General features: G+C 39.7%; 1 pseudogene; it reads right to left on the bottom strand.

Moving 5' to 3' along the window:
* Positions 1–10,175: 10,175 nt before the first annotated feature.
* On the bottom strand, positions 10,176–10,287 carry LOC123571230 (small nucleolar RNA U13; annotated as a pseudogene).
* Between the last annotated feature and the right edge of the window lie 4,415 nt (positions 10,288–14,702).

The raw sequence follows: 14,702 nt of genomic DNA, 5'->3' as shown, positions 1-14,702 counted from the left end.
AGGTCTACATGTGCCACGGTGCACCTCTCAACCCGTTATCTAGGTTTTAAGCCCCACATGCATTAGATATTTGTCCTAATGCTCTCCCTCCCAAAAAGTCTTGTTCTGAAGCTGCTTTTGTGACACAGTGACAGGACCTCAGCTCTCAAATGCAGAGCCACATTAACCAAGCTCACAGTGCCTGATGTACCATGCTTATAGCAGCAGCACTTGCTCTGGGCCAGACACTGTTCTAGGCCTTTTCCATAGAACATCTCATAATCTTCACACTATGAGATAAGTGCTATTATTATTCCCATTTTACAGATGAGGAAGCTGAGACACAGTGAATTTAAGCAATTTGAATCAACACAGAATGTCAATTTGCTATTTATAACTGTCAAGTAGACCAGCCTTTCTGTCCACCTGACCCAGGCCATCTCACCCCGTGGGCACTATGCCCTCAGTTGCTTACTGGGCATGGAATCAGAACAAGAGAAGTCGGCTACCATCAAGGAGCTCTCATCCTCGATGGCAGTCTGTGTAAGTAGGTGTCATATCCCCTGTGGAAATTCTGGAAGATTCTCTGGTCTTGGCCCCATCCCTGGATATTCTGGCTTGGGGCCTGGGGCATCTGCAGAAGTGATCCTATTGGTAAGTCTGGTCCAATGGGGAGGGCCTTTCTGGGGACGCTTGGCTATTGAGTTTGCTCACCGAGACTGCCTCTCCTCAGGTAAGTTTCCAGGAAGACCCAGCCTGGTTTCTGTCTGTGATGGTCCTTTGTCTGCACTTCCTCAGCTCACCATGTCATCCCTTCCTACAACCTTTTTTCTCATGCATACACTACCTTTATATTTGCTAAAACACTCCTCCAGCTCCAAATAACTCTGTTAGGTCTGGGAACCGGTCTTTCCTCTTGAGGGGATACTGAATTTTGCTGCTCGGATCTAGGATTTTAAAATTTATCTCTAAGAGGCAATCTTAATTTCCCTGATTTCCATGTTGTTGAGTAAATTTTTTGTTTCAATTAAGATGAGCTAAACTGCTATAAAAGTGGACTAAAAAGCTATAATGGCTCAAATACAATAGAAGTTTGTTTCTCACACAGGTAACAGCTTTTGAGACAGACTCAGGGGCCCAGTCTTCTGTTTATCTCCAACTGTTTACATTAGTGGGTCCTCTATCCTCAAGGGCCTGGAAATTGCCTGCAACCAGCCAGCAGAGAGGAAGGAGAGCAGAGCAAAGGTGCAAATGCTTCCTCAGACTTGATCCAGAAGTGACCACCCTGATTGTGCACACATGCCATTGGCCCATTGGCAAGCACTAGTCACAAGGCCCCAGATTGTGCAGGGAAGGCAAGGAAATGCAAACTCGTGACCTTATTATATGTGCTCAGGAAGAAAAAAACTGGCTATTGGCTTCTGTCACAGTTGCCTCTTCCTAAGTTCCACATACCCTCTCCATTTTACAGATGAGGAAACTGAGGCTCAGAAGCAGAAACTCATTGGAGGCAGTATTACTAGTAGGTAATGGAGTGAAGATCAGACTCAATTCTGTCTGATTCCAAAGACCTTGCTCTTTCTACTTGAAAACATTTTCTCTTGATCCTGTGTATGAACAGGATGATGGAATGGGGGACATGTGGGAGTGGAGACAGAGTTAAGGTTTTTTTGTTTTAAATTTGTAAAATTTGTGTATGGCAGTTGTTACTTATAATACAGGTATCTCAAGTATAACAATATATATGCATTTCTGAAAAATTTGCCTTCTTCAAAATCACACACTAAAACTAATAGGACATACAGGAAAGTTAGGATTAGAGGAAGACCACGTAAAACCAATGGAACTTTGAAAACCAATGGGCCTTTGTAACCAGATCACTTTCAAAACGTTAACAACCCTTGTGAAAATACAAGTGATGTTAAATCTTGGTGCTAAATCTGTTAGCACCAAGTATCACAGTCAGTCAGCCTTAATGTGGGCACTCATTTCTACAGAGACCTACTCACCACAATTTAAAAACTATCCATTGATCCACTTGTCTATCTTTTTGCCAATACTGCACTGTCTTGATGAGTGCAGTTTTCATTTTTCATTGTAGAGTCCTCTTGATTATTTAAGATTGTTTTGGCGAGCCTAGATCCTTTGCTTTTCCACATAAATTTAAGAATCAGCTTTTACATTTATAAAATATATGCTTACGATTTTGATTGGGATTGCATTCAATCAATAGATCAAGTTGGGGAAAATTGACATCTTAATACTGAGTATTCAAATTTATGAAAATGACATACCTTTTCTATTAATTAGGTCTCTTTCATTTCTCTCAGATGTATTTTTTAGCTTTCGCTGTAAAGGTTTTGCAAGTATTTTGTTAAATTTAAAAGTTTTATATGATTGATACTATTATAAATGATACTGGTTTTTAAATTTCTATCAGTTTTGATTAATTTATTTTGAAGTTCTGTTATTAGGCACACACATTTAAAATAGCCATGTCTTCCTATTGAATTGGCTTTTGTCAATAGAGAAATAATCCTATTGATCTCTGGTAAATTAATGTGACAATGTTTTTATGCCTATTGTCTTTATGGTATTTTTTTTCATTATTTTATATTCGACCTATCTCTGTTATGATATTTAAAGTGGATCTTTGTTTTAAAAATCCATTCTGACAATCTCTGCCTTTTAAATGGAAGGATTTAAGTCATTTATTCTTTTTTTTTTTTTTTTTTTTTGAGACGGAGTCTTGCTCTGTCACCCAGGCTGGAGTGCAGTGGCCGGATCTCAGCTCACTGCAAGCTCCGCCTCCCGGGTTTACGCCGTTCTCCTGCCTCAGCCTCCCGAGTAGCTGGGACTACAGGCGCCCGCCACCTCGCCCGGCTAGTTTTTTTGTATTTTTTAGTAGAGACGGGGTTTCACCGTGTTAGCCGGGATCGTCTCTCGATCTCCTGGCCTCGTGATCCGCCCGTCTCGGCCTCCCAAAGTGCTGGGATTACAGGCTTGAGCCACCGCGCCCGGCCAAGTCATTTATTCTTAATTATTGATAATGGTTTTTAAAAGTCTACCATTTTGCTGTTTGTTGTTCTATGTTTTGTTTTGAGTTTTTGCAGTTACAATTCCCTTTTCCCTCCCTATTTTGAGTTAATAAAATATTTTAAAACATTCCAATTAAATTTTATATTGGATTAGTAATAATACATTTAAAAGTATCTCTGACATATATATGTAGAGAGTATACACTTTAACAAATTATTAGTTATGCTTTAGTTTTTCTCTCAGGAAAATGGGACTTGATGTATGAATCTCACACAGGTTCCACTGAGAGGCTAGAGAAGATCTGTCTGGCTAAAAGGTAGCTGCTGTAGCTCGTATAGAAAGCCAGTGAAAGCAGGTCCCTGATCTCTCTCGGCAAAACCTGCCCTCCCTGTCTTGCCCAACAAAAAATAAAGAAAGAAAAAAAGAAAAATGATGGGAAAATCCTCCACTTAGGTCTCAGCGTTACTCCTAAAGTCATTGCCATTTTATGGGATGGGAAATTCACCCAGAGTTGCAGAGGAACAATCATGTATTGGGACAAAGAGAAAGTAGGAGAGAGGAAAGTGATGTTGGGCTAGTCTAAGGAGCCACCAAAATGAAGGCTGTAATTTCTAGACTCATTTTGGCGTTTCTGACCCTGATTGGTATGGCAGGGCCTAAAGGTCCTTCTGATCCTAGACAGCCAAGATTGTCCCCTCTGTCTTGCCAGGAACAATACAGCTCCACAGTTGCTCCTCTTCCCTTTATGAGGAGAGTGCCCATGCAGATTTTCAACCTTACTCTCTTGGAAAGTCATTCTCCATGATGATTAGAAGCTGCTGTTCAAATGTCTGGGAAGATAAGCCAATGAGTTGAGGTATATGAAGGCCAACAGCCATTGTGTCTTAGCTGTAGAGCAGAAAGGTGACCAACTCAAATTGAGGTCTAAGTGGCTTTGATCACCAGATGCCAAGGGAAGTGACTCAAGGGCAACATGCCTAACCCATTGAACTTGTCTCCCCTCTACTTCCTTAGCTTTAAGGCAGGAGAAATTGAAGATAAGAAATTGTGAGAAGGCAATTGATACCTACTCAATAAAATTCAATAGAGACAAACTAACTTGAAATATTACAAAAGTTTTCTTGTCCGCTCCTGGAACTCCTCCTTTTTATTATTTGAATAGTGACACATCTACTTCTAGCAGCCAGATCTCTTAACTCTTCTTTTGTATTTTCCATTACTGTATTCCTTCCTAATGCCTTTTGGGGAGTGTTCCCTGACCCAATCTTCTAGCTCACTAATTCTGGGAGAGAGGCTGGCTTAGTTTAGGTTTCTGTGAAAGCAGAGCCTCAGATCACGATGCCTGTCTTACTCAGGAGATGATCCCATAGCAATAGCCCACTCCATAACACAGATTTTGTTGATTTATTTTCTATCCCACTTTCCTTGTTCTGTCACTTCTGCTTCCTGGGCAACTAGGGCTCATTCTCCTAGGGGCCCTCTGAGAAACTGTAGAATGTGCCTCAGGATTGTAGCACTGAAGGGAGGAGCAGCTGGGGCATTTATCTACCGCTTCCATCCCATAGGTATCTACTGGCTAAGGGATGTTTCTGGGGCTGTCACCTCCCCCACACTTCCCAGCTGCCCTTCCCATAGGTTGGTAGAAATCTCCTGAGGGAATAAAGGAGAGTGTAGCGTGCACTTGAGTAGGTGCAGAGGCATCTACTCTACAAGCAGATGACGAAGGGGATGAAGTGTAGGGACCACAAGCACTTGCCCAGGCCCTCAGGGTGGACAGCCTCCAGGCTTCCCCACATCAGGGAGACCCTGACCCTGGGAGCCTGTTTGTACCTCAGTTTCAGGCACTGTCCCTCTTCAGAAGCCTTAGCTCCTGATTGCAGTCACTCGGCCTCAAGTGTGGGCTGGAGGGAGTCCCTCTCTTGTTATCTTCTCTGGCGAGGCACCTCTTTGAAGCTTGCAGCTGATTCCTGTAGAGCTGGGCTGTCCAGTTACTGGACAGGGAATGATTTGCTCAGAGCAATACAATGAAAATAAAAGAGCCCCTGAATGAAAGTTTTTCCCAACCTGAGAGTCCTCCTAGACTCCACTTTCTTTTCAAGTCAACTAGTGGCCAGTTTTGAAGATCTTATCCCTTTAGCATCTCTTCTATGAGTCTTCCTCCTCACCATTCTCCTTTCTGTTGCAGCATTGTTCTGAGGCATAGAGACCTAGCCTCATCTGCTTATATATTCCTGGTTTGGAGCAAACCTTGTTTTCTGCCCATTGGTAGCCCTTCAAGCCAGCTTTATGCAAAACCAGGGAAGTGGCCTCTGCATGGGCAAGTGTCTAAATTAAGCATTTCAACCTTCATAAAAGGATGTCACTCTAACCCCACTCCACCCTTCTTGGCTGGCTTAAATTTAAGAATATTTGCACTTAGGCCGGGCGCGGTGGCTCAAGCCTGTAATCCCAGCACTTTGGGAGGCCGAGACGGGCGGATCACGAGGTCAGGAGATCGAGACCATCCTGGCTAACACAATGAAACACCGTCTCTACTAAAAATACAAAAAAATTAGCCGGGCGAGGTGGCGGGCGCCTGTAGTCCCAGCTACTCGGGAGGCTGAGGCAGGAGAATGGCGTAAACCCGGGAGGCGGAGCTTGCAGTGAGCCGAGATAGCGCCACTGCACTCCAGCCTGGGCGACAGAGCGAGACTCCGTCTCAAAAAAAAAAAAAAAAAAAAAAGAATATTTGCACTTAAATCCAAAGAATATTTGCACCTCAGAAATTTCAAGAGATTATAAGTTTGGACTTACTGCTGATTGATACATTTCAAAACTTCCAATAAAAGAAATAATACAGAGAGCTGTACAAAGTATAGAATATTCTTTACTTTGTCCTTGTCTCAAGCCAAGCCATCGGATCTGCATCTTCGGTTGGAATCACCTTGAGTCCCTCTGAAATTCTTTTACATAACTACTTTAGTGTTATTCCACTGGGCATCATTGTAGGAAATTGTTAGAAGCAATATTAGGTCTCTCATTTTTTTTATTTATCGCTAGAGTATTGTTGACACTGTTCACTACATTGTAAATTACTCGTTGATGAAAATCCACCAGATAATTTTCTCTCAGGTCTGCTTACTAGGAAGATTTTTGCTGCTCAGTTTTTTTTTTTTTTTTTTTCATGATCTTGGCTCACTGAAACCTCCACCTCCTGGGTTCAAGTGATTCTCCTGCCTCAGCCTCCCAAGTAGCTGGGATTACAGGCGTCTGCCACCATGCCCAGCTAATTTTTGTATTTTCAGTAGAGACGAGGTTTCGCCATGTTGGCCAGCCTGGTCTCAAAGTCCTGACCTCAGGTGATCTGCCTGCCTTGGCCTCCCAAAGTGCTGGGATTACAGGCATGAGCCACCGCACGGGGCCTCTTTTTTTTTTTTTTTTTTCTATTCCCATTAGGTCTTAAGTTTTTGCTACTCATAAGCAAGTCCGCTATAGACACATTGTGTTAAGGACACCATGAATTATATACAACTTGTGCTTTCCTTATTGCAATGATTGCTAGGAAGTTCAGAGTCAAACTTATATATGTCAAGGAACTGTTTAGAATTTTTTCCAAATGGAGTTGGTGAACTAACTTTGTCCATGATTTCATCTCTCTCTCCTTTTTTGCCCTCATTTTATCTTCACAGTGACTTTGCCTTTATTTAGTTCTCATCTTTTATGTATTTGTGGAATCCACCTTAAGTCCTCTTGAAAACAAGACAGGATTGAGTAGCAGTGAATACGAATAATAAAAACAGCTGTGGGGAGTGAGGTATAAGCGCCTGGAGCTGGGGGTTGGGGAGGGGAGAGTTTTGGCTGATTCAGCTCCTCGGGAGTCACAGGCCTGGATGAGGGGCATGACATGGAGGACATGCCCTGGGTGAGGGTGTGCGGTGAGAAAGCAGCCGAGCACGGGTTCTGAGGACAGCTTTCTAACAGATGGAGGAGATGACAGTGAAAGGCCTGCAGCGAGGCTGGAAGAAAGCCCGAGAGAGGACGGGCTGGGAAGCAGGAGAATATAGGTTCTTCCCTTTGAAAGTATTTTAAACAAGCCCATCATGTTTCTATTCTGCCCTTTTCCTCATAAAATCAACAAGAGGAACTGCACAGTTGAAAGACTTAATTGAGCATAGTTTATTTGGCTTGGCAGGCTTCTATGGGTTTTTTTTTTTTTTTTTTTTCTCTCCTGAACTAAAAAAAAAAAAAAAAAGGCTACCCACGGAGAGAGAAGCTTTTCTGTTTCCACCTAAAGTTCACTTCCCACATTCCCAGCAGCCTTGGCAGACCCCTGTCAGTGTGGTCTACGGCGAAAATAAGCGAGCCTTCCAGCACTTTCAGTCTGAGAGCACGCCCTGATCCACCAGCGGACCCCCCAGGGAGCCAGGGCCCAGCCTCTTCAAGCTCCTGTGGCCGAAGGTGACGTCAACACCCACTGCGCGCCTTCAGAGCAGCAGCGAGGCGGAAGTGGATTTCTGTAGAGAGGCACCTGGACGCATAATTTAGTCTACTTTCACTGCCTCCCCCACTTGGCAATCAAAACCGGAGATGCTTTTGAGCTTTCTTTTGTGCTGCCCGGAGAGGAGATGGGCTTATTGTGCCAATGGGCAATTATTTCATATCGCTCGACAGAGCACAGGCTGCAGATGTCTTGGAGCAGGAGCTTTGCAAGGTGGATTCAAAGTGTCTCGTCTCACCAGGCATCCAGGAAGAGGCTTCAGACACCCTGCGGGAATACTTAGTGAGCAGCTTTCTAGACACATCAGCCTCACAACTAGTCAGTCTCCGTGTCTCAGTATCTTATGGTGTGCGTATACCAGCTAGAGGTTGTCCAGGGTGGGGACAGTGTATTAGAGGAACATGAACAATCAGCTGAGGAAATGAAAGAAGAATTAAATTTTGTAAAGCATATTCAAAGTTATGACCCATTTTAATCTTCACAGCCACATTATCAGCCAGGCATTATTCATCTCAGTTTACAGATGAGGAAACCAAGGCTCGGGATATTAAAGTGACTTGTCAAGGATCACGCAGCTGGTTAGTGACAAAGATAGAGCCCAAACTTAGGTCTAACTATTTTAGTTCTGGACTGTCTTACAGATTTTTTTTTTCCCCCAGAAAGAGATTGAGAACCCTTAAATAAAAATGTTAGTTGCTTAAGTACAATTCTTCATACCATAAACCTTAGTCTCTCCCTTCAGGAACAATCTATATGGTTTATCAGCTCAGGGCAGCTTTCCTCCTCTCCCAGCATGTTACTTTCATCTTCTTGTTGCGATTTTTCTCTAACTGGCTTTCATTGTCTTTTTTTATGAAACTAAAAACATCCTGCAGTTCCTTTGAACCCACTCCATGACAGGGGAGAGCTCTGTAGCTTGGCAGGGGAACAGTTAAGCAGAGCAGAGAAACAATGCCACTATCAAATATCGCCCAAGGTCCCATTAATAAGGGTTGTTCTCCAGACCAGACAGGACCAAAGGGCAGGGTTGTATTTATGTTATTTCTGCTCCCTTAACTTCTCTATCAGTTTGATGCCATGGAAATAATCGAGGAAGACCTGAAAACCAGGTGCTCTGGCTTTGTGTGACTTTGAACAGTGGCAAGGTCTCTGGAGTTTTTTCCCTCTTATTGATAAGAGAATGAGTCAAGAAGCGGTTCAAGATCCTCTTCTAGCACCAACAGTCATCTGTATGGAAGAAACCAGCATTTTTACCTCTGCTTTTGACTTATCAGTGGGGTTGACCTGCAATTTATGAATATGGCAAATGGGAATATGGGGAAAATCATATGAAAGAATAGTCTATTCTTTTAGAGATGATCTTTCAGCCTGAATCAGGAGAATAATGTCATTTCTTTTTCCATTACTTTCTGAGGAAGGAAAATATGTTCACTCTTGTATCTCCAGTGCCTAAAACAGTGCTTGGACATAGCGTGTGTTCAACAAATATTACTTGAATTAATGAATTAATAAAATAAACTTAAATATCCAAGAAATCCAATATTTCTTAAATTTCAAAACTGTAATTAATACTTGAAAATCTTTGTGTTTTTATCCATGTGCTAAGTACATGTCTGTAATACTCCATCATCCCCATACCCACCCTCCAATTGAGTTTCCATAGGACCTGAGGTCTCTTTGGCAATTCAGATCTTGCTAGAATTTAAGGCTGTGTTAGTTAACAAAAATACAATAACTTGAAACATGAGGAAAAGCCTCATCAGAGATATGAACAGACAATGCACAGGAAAAGAAGTGAGAATTACACTTAACCCTGGGAAAAGATGCTCAATATCATTCACTTATAAGTGTAAATTGAAGCTACACTAAGATACCATTTCCCACCAGTAAGATTGGCAAAAATCCAACATTTGGACAACATACTTTATTGGTGAGGCTAAGGTGAAACAAACACTCTTGTACATTGCTGGTAGGAATAAAAAATGGCATCATCACGATGGAGGGGAATGGGGGAAATTTAGCAATATTATATGCGCATCTACCATTTGACTCAGCAATCATACTGAAATTTATCTTTTAAAAATCTAGATTTTAGAACACTATCCCAAAGCCACAATAGCAAAAATATGACACTGTGTATGTATAAGGTACTGTTACAACATTATTTGTAATAATGAAAGACTGGCGACAATCAGAATCGATAGCACAATAGTTAAATAAACAATGCTTCAGGCACAAAATGATACACTGCAGTGTAAAATGGGGATTATCTCTATACAGTAAGTGATCTCTAGGGTATATTGTTAAATGAAAAAAGCAAAGTGAAGAAAAATATGTGTAGTAAGCTACCATTTACATATGAAAGAAAGAGTAGAACCTATCTACCTATCTCTGTAGGTATGCATTTGCTTACATTATAAAAACCAATAAGGGAATAAAAAATATTTTTAAATAGCTGTATAGAAGACGAGAGGGAGGAATATATTTTATCTTTGAATATTCCAAATATTTGTCCCTTTAGAAACATAAATTTTTTTAAATTATAAAACAAAATTAAATAGCAACATAATCCCCCAAAGCAAAAATAAAATAAGTGATTGTATTTGTGTAGCCAGTAAACACCATTATGAAACAAAGAGAAATGAACTCAAATGACTTTATTTTATTTTATATTTTTTCATGTCAGATGGGTAATGTGGCCATGCTGTAACAAGGTTCAAGGGGGCACATCTCACACGTGCACATGCGAACTCAATCATCACACTTAAGTTACAAAAGCAACCTCAAATGATTTTTTTTTTAATTTTTGAGACTATGTCTCTGATCTTGGGTCACTGCAGACTCCCCCTTCTGGGCTCAAGCAATCCTTCCACCTCGACCTTCCAAATAGCTCAAACCACAGGTACGTGCCACCACGCTCAGCTAAATTTTTAACTTTTTGTAGACACAATGTCTCACTATATTGCCCAGGCTGGTCTCAAACTCCTGGTCTCAAATGATCTTCCTGCCTTGGCCTCCCGAAGTACTTGGATTACAGGAATGAGCCACCATGCCCAGCCTTCAAATGACTTTAAAACAGCAATTTGGCCATATATTCCCATTGAGATCAAGCCTAAGGACAAAAAGAACAAAAAACACAAAAACAAAACCTTGAACTGTTCTCAGTAGTCATATTGTTGGTGGTAGAGTTGGTATTGCTATTTTAAGACTGCCGTGTTGTAGGTTAAAGAAAAGTGATTATTTGGTTTCATTGAGAACTATATATTTTTGGTGTGGTTGAAAGGAGATACAGATTGGTGAGTTTAAGTCAGAACCTGTAGACCTGTATTTCATTTGGAATATCTATATAAAATCATGACGTGTTTGATCTTAAAAACATATTTTCTAGTTCTGCCTACTGAAGAAACCCAGAGTTTCTGACTGTAGTCAGGGATCCCCAAGACCAAACTCAGGTTCAGTGATTCTCTAGAAAAACTGGCAGAACTCAGCAAATCTGTTGTACTCATGGTTACAGTCCATTACAATGAAAAGATACAGATTAAAATCAGCAATGGAAAAAGGCACATAGGGTAGATTGCAAGAAAGACAACATACAAGCTTCAATTTTTCCCATCCCAGTGGAGTCATATGGACAGCCTTAATTTTTCCCAGCAATGATGTGTAGCAGCACAAACAAGGTAGTGCCAACTACAGAAGACTTTTTTTTTTTTTTTAAATCTGGGGTTAGTAATGTGGGCATGAATTTCCAAAGGTCAACAAATACTGCATGGCCCAAGGCATCTATCAAAAATCACATTAATAGCATAGACTGCCCGGTATGGCCCAAGGTCCTGTAGAAACAGACATTCTTATCAGGAAAGATATCCCAAGGCCTTTGAAGTTATCTCCCAGGAGTTGGTCAAGGGCCAAACTTTTTTGGGAATGTACAGGGTTTGGGCAACCCATGCTTGCTGAGTTAATCCTTTGCTGCAAACTGACAGCAAGGCACCACTAGTACACAGATTGTGGTAAATACCATTGCTGACAAACAAAAATAGGTCTTTTTGGAGAAATGGCTGAATCCAGGTCTAAGGAAGGAAATGTACAAGGTGAGCCTACAATATATTCAACTCAAACAACTCAACAGGAAAAAAACAAATAACTTCATTAAGTTATTTGTGAGCAAAGGATGTGAATAGACATTTCCCAAAAGAAAACATACAAATAGCCAACAGGTACATGAAGAAAATGTCCAACATTACTAACAATCAGAGAAGTATAGATCAAAACCACAATAAGTTATCATTGTACCCCAGTTAGAATGGCTATTAAAAAGGAATAGTATCAGAGAATAAGGAAGTTATCAAAGATTATTAGAATTGTGTCACTAGGACTCAGACGTCAATCTAAATAAGTTTCTACTGGCCAAAGGACAGGATAACTTGAGCAATGATAATAAAGATAATTATTACAGTAAAAACTTTAAAAACCACATATCCATTTTTATAATGATACTAAAATAACCACAACAACTCATTGGTCCCCTTTGGAAGATGCTAGGAATAACCCACATTATTAATTTAAAAATGGGTAAATAAAATATTTGTCCTCTCTTTCTTAAATGATTAGAAAAACCAGATATTTGATATGGTGTGGAGGTAGAGGGGCTTCTCTTTGCAAAAGCATTTCCACTGAAAAGAAAAAGAAAAAGAATGGGATAGAATTATAGTATCGTTACGTTTCAAAATCTACTGAAGTAGTGGATTTGGGCAATGATCATCACCCCCAAAAAAGAAAACAACAGAGACTGTCCCTCCTATTAGAAGTACAAACACCACCTGTGAAGGCCTGAGGTGGGGGAAAAATGTGACCAAGTATGTAAATGTAATTGCCAGTTCATAAGTGATACAGGCCAGAGGAAAACATATTAAATGATCTATTAGGGCAGCTAGCAGTCAGCAAAATCCAGACTATGGGAAACTACAGTATAACTATGGAAAACTACAGAGCTTGTTTTATCACAAAAATTTTTAAGTTTGCAGAAAATAAAGGGGGAACCTACAGAATAAAAAAGACATATCAATAAATTAGAATATATGATACTTATTTGCATCTCAATCCAAACTATCAAAGTGTAAAACAAAAAGCAAAACCAAAATCATTTCTAAGACAAGTGAGAAAATGTGAAGACTGACTACTGAATAATATTCAGGCATTATTATAAATTGATTTTAGGTGTGTACTGAGATTGCCTGATTTTTTTGGGTTTGTTTTTGTTCTTTTTAGTCCTTATCTTTCAGAGGCACAGATTGAAATCCTTATAAATTAAAATAGTATGTTTGAAATTTGCTTCAAAATAATCTGGTGGGAGGTATAGGGAATGGGTGGGGGTATAGGTAAAAAAAAAATTGCCATACTTGTATTGATAGCTGTTTAATCAGGGTGAGAAGTACACTAGATTCTTTATATGTTTTCTCTACTTTTTTATGTTTGAAATTTTCTATAATAAAAAGTTAAACCAACAAAAACAACAATAAAAACAAAAGCCCTGTATCAAATGACAAGATGGCCCCAGCATTTTGATTGAAAAAAAGAATAATAGGTAATCTCCCTCCCTTTCTTCCTCCCTCCCTTCCTTCCTTCTTTCCTTCCTTCCACACATATTTATCCATTATCTACTCTGTTCCAGGCAATGTAAAAATAGCAGTGAACAACTATAGTAACCAAAACAGCATGGTATTGGTATTAAAATAGACACAGAGAAAAATGGAACAGAATGGAGAACTGAGAAATAAAGCCACATATTTACAGCCAACTGACCTTTTACAAAACCAACAAGAACTTACACTGGAGAAAGGATACTCTCTTCAATAAATGGTGCTGGTAAAATTTGCCACATGCAGAAGAATGAAACTGGACTCCTAGCTCTCACCATATAAAAAAATCAATTCAAAATGGATTAAAGACTTAAACATAAGACCTGAAACTATAAAAATACTAGAAGAAAACCTAGAGTAAACTCTAGGACATTGGTCTAGGCAAAGAATTCATGACTAAGACCTCAAAAGCACAGGCAACAAAACCAAAAATAGAAAAATGGGACCTAATTAAACTGAAAACTTTCTGCCTAGCAAAATAAATAATAAACAGAGTGAAGGGGGTTGAATGGGAGAAAATATTTGCAAACAATTCATCTGACAGGGTACTAATATCCAGAACATACAAGGAACTCAAACAACTCAATAGAAAAAACAACTCCATTAAAAAGCGAGCAAAGAATGTGAACAGATATTTCTCAGAATAAGACATACAAATGCTCAATAGGTATATGAAAAAATGTTCAACAGCACTATCAGAGAAATGCAAATCAAAACCACAATGAGATATCATCATACCCCATACCCCTTTTTATAATGGCTACTATTAAAATGACAAAAAATAATGGATGCTGCTGAGTATGTGGATAAAAGGGAACTCTTATACATTGTTGGTGGGAATGTAAATTAGTACGGCCACTATGGAAAACAGCATGGAGATTTCTCAGAAAACTAAAAATAGATTAACCTAGCAATCCCACTACTGGGTACCTACCCAAAGGAAAATAAATCAATGTATCAAAGAGATACCTGCACTCACATGTTTATTGCAGCACTATTTACAATAGCAAAGATATGCTATCAACCTAAGTGTCCATCAACAGATGAATGGATAAAGAAAATGTGGTATACATACATGATGGAGTACTATTTGGCCTTCAAAAAGAATGAAAGTGTGTCATGTACAGCAACACTGATGGAACTGGAAGTCATTACCTTAAGTGAAATAAACCAGATACAAAAAGACAAATATCATATATTCTCACTTAAATGTGGGAGCTAAAATATTTGATTATGTGGAGACAGAGAAGAGAAAGATAACAGAAAGGGTGAGTTGGGGGTAGGGGAAGGTTGAAGAGAAGTGGGCTAAAGCACACAAGTGTACAGTTATATGGAAATAATAAATTTAATGTTTGATAGCAGAGTAGGGAGACTATAGTTAATCAAAATGTATTATACTCAGGTGATAGACACCCTAAATACCTTGACTTGATCACTACACATTATATATATGTAATAAAATTTCACATGTATGCCATAAATTTGTCCAAATTAAAAAAAAAAAGCAGTGAACAAAGAGAAAGAAAAATTTCTTTTCCCCGTGGTGGGAAAAGGTAATCCTAAATAAAATG

Source organism: Macaca fascicularis, chromosome 1 (assembly GCF_037993035.2).
Source record: "Macaca fascicularis isolate 582-1 chromosome 1, T2T-MFA8v1.1".
Lineage (NCBI taxonomy): Eukaryota > Metazoa > Chordata > Mammalia > Primates > Cercopithecidae > Macaca > Macaca fascicularis.
Note: the sequence above shows the minus strand (reverse complement) of the source record. Positions and strands in the feature narration are given on the sequence as shown.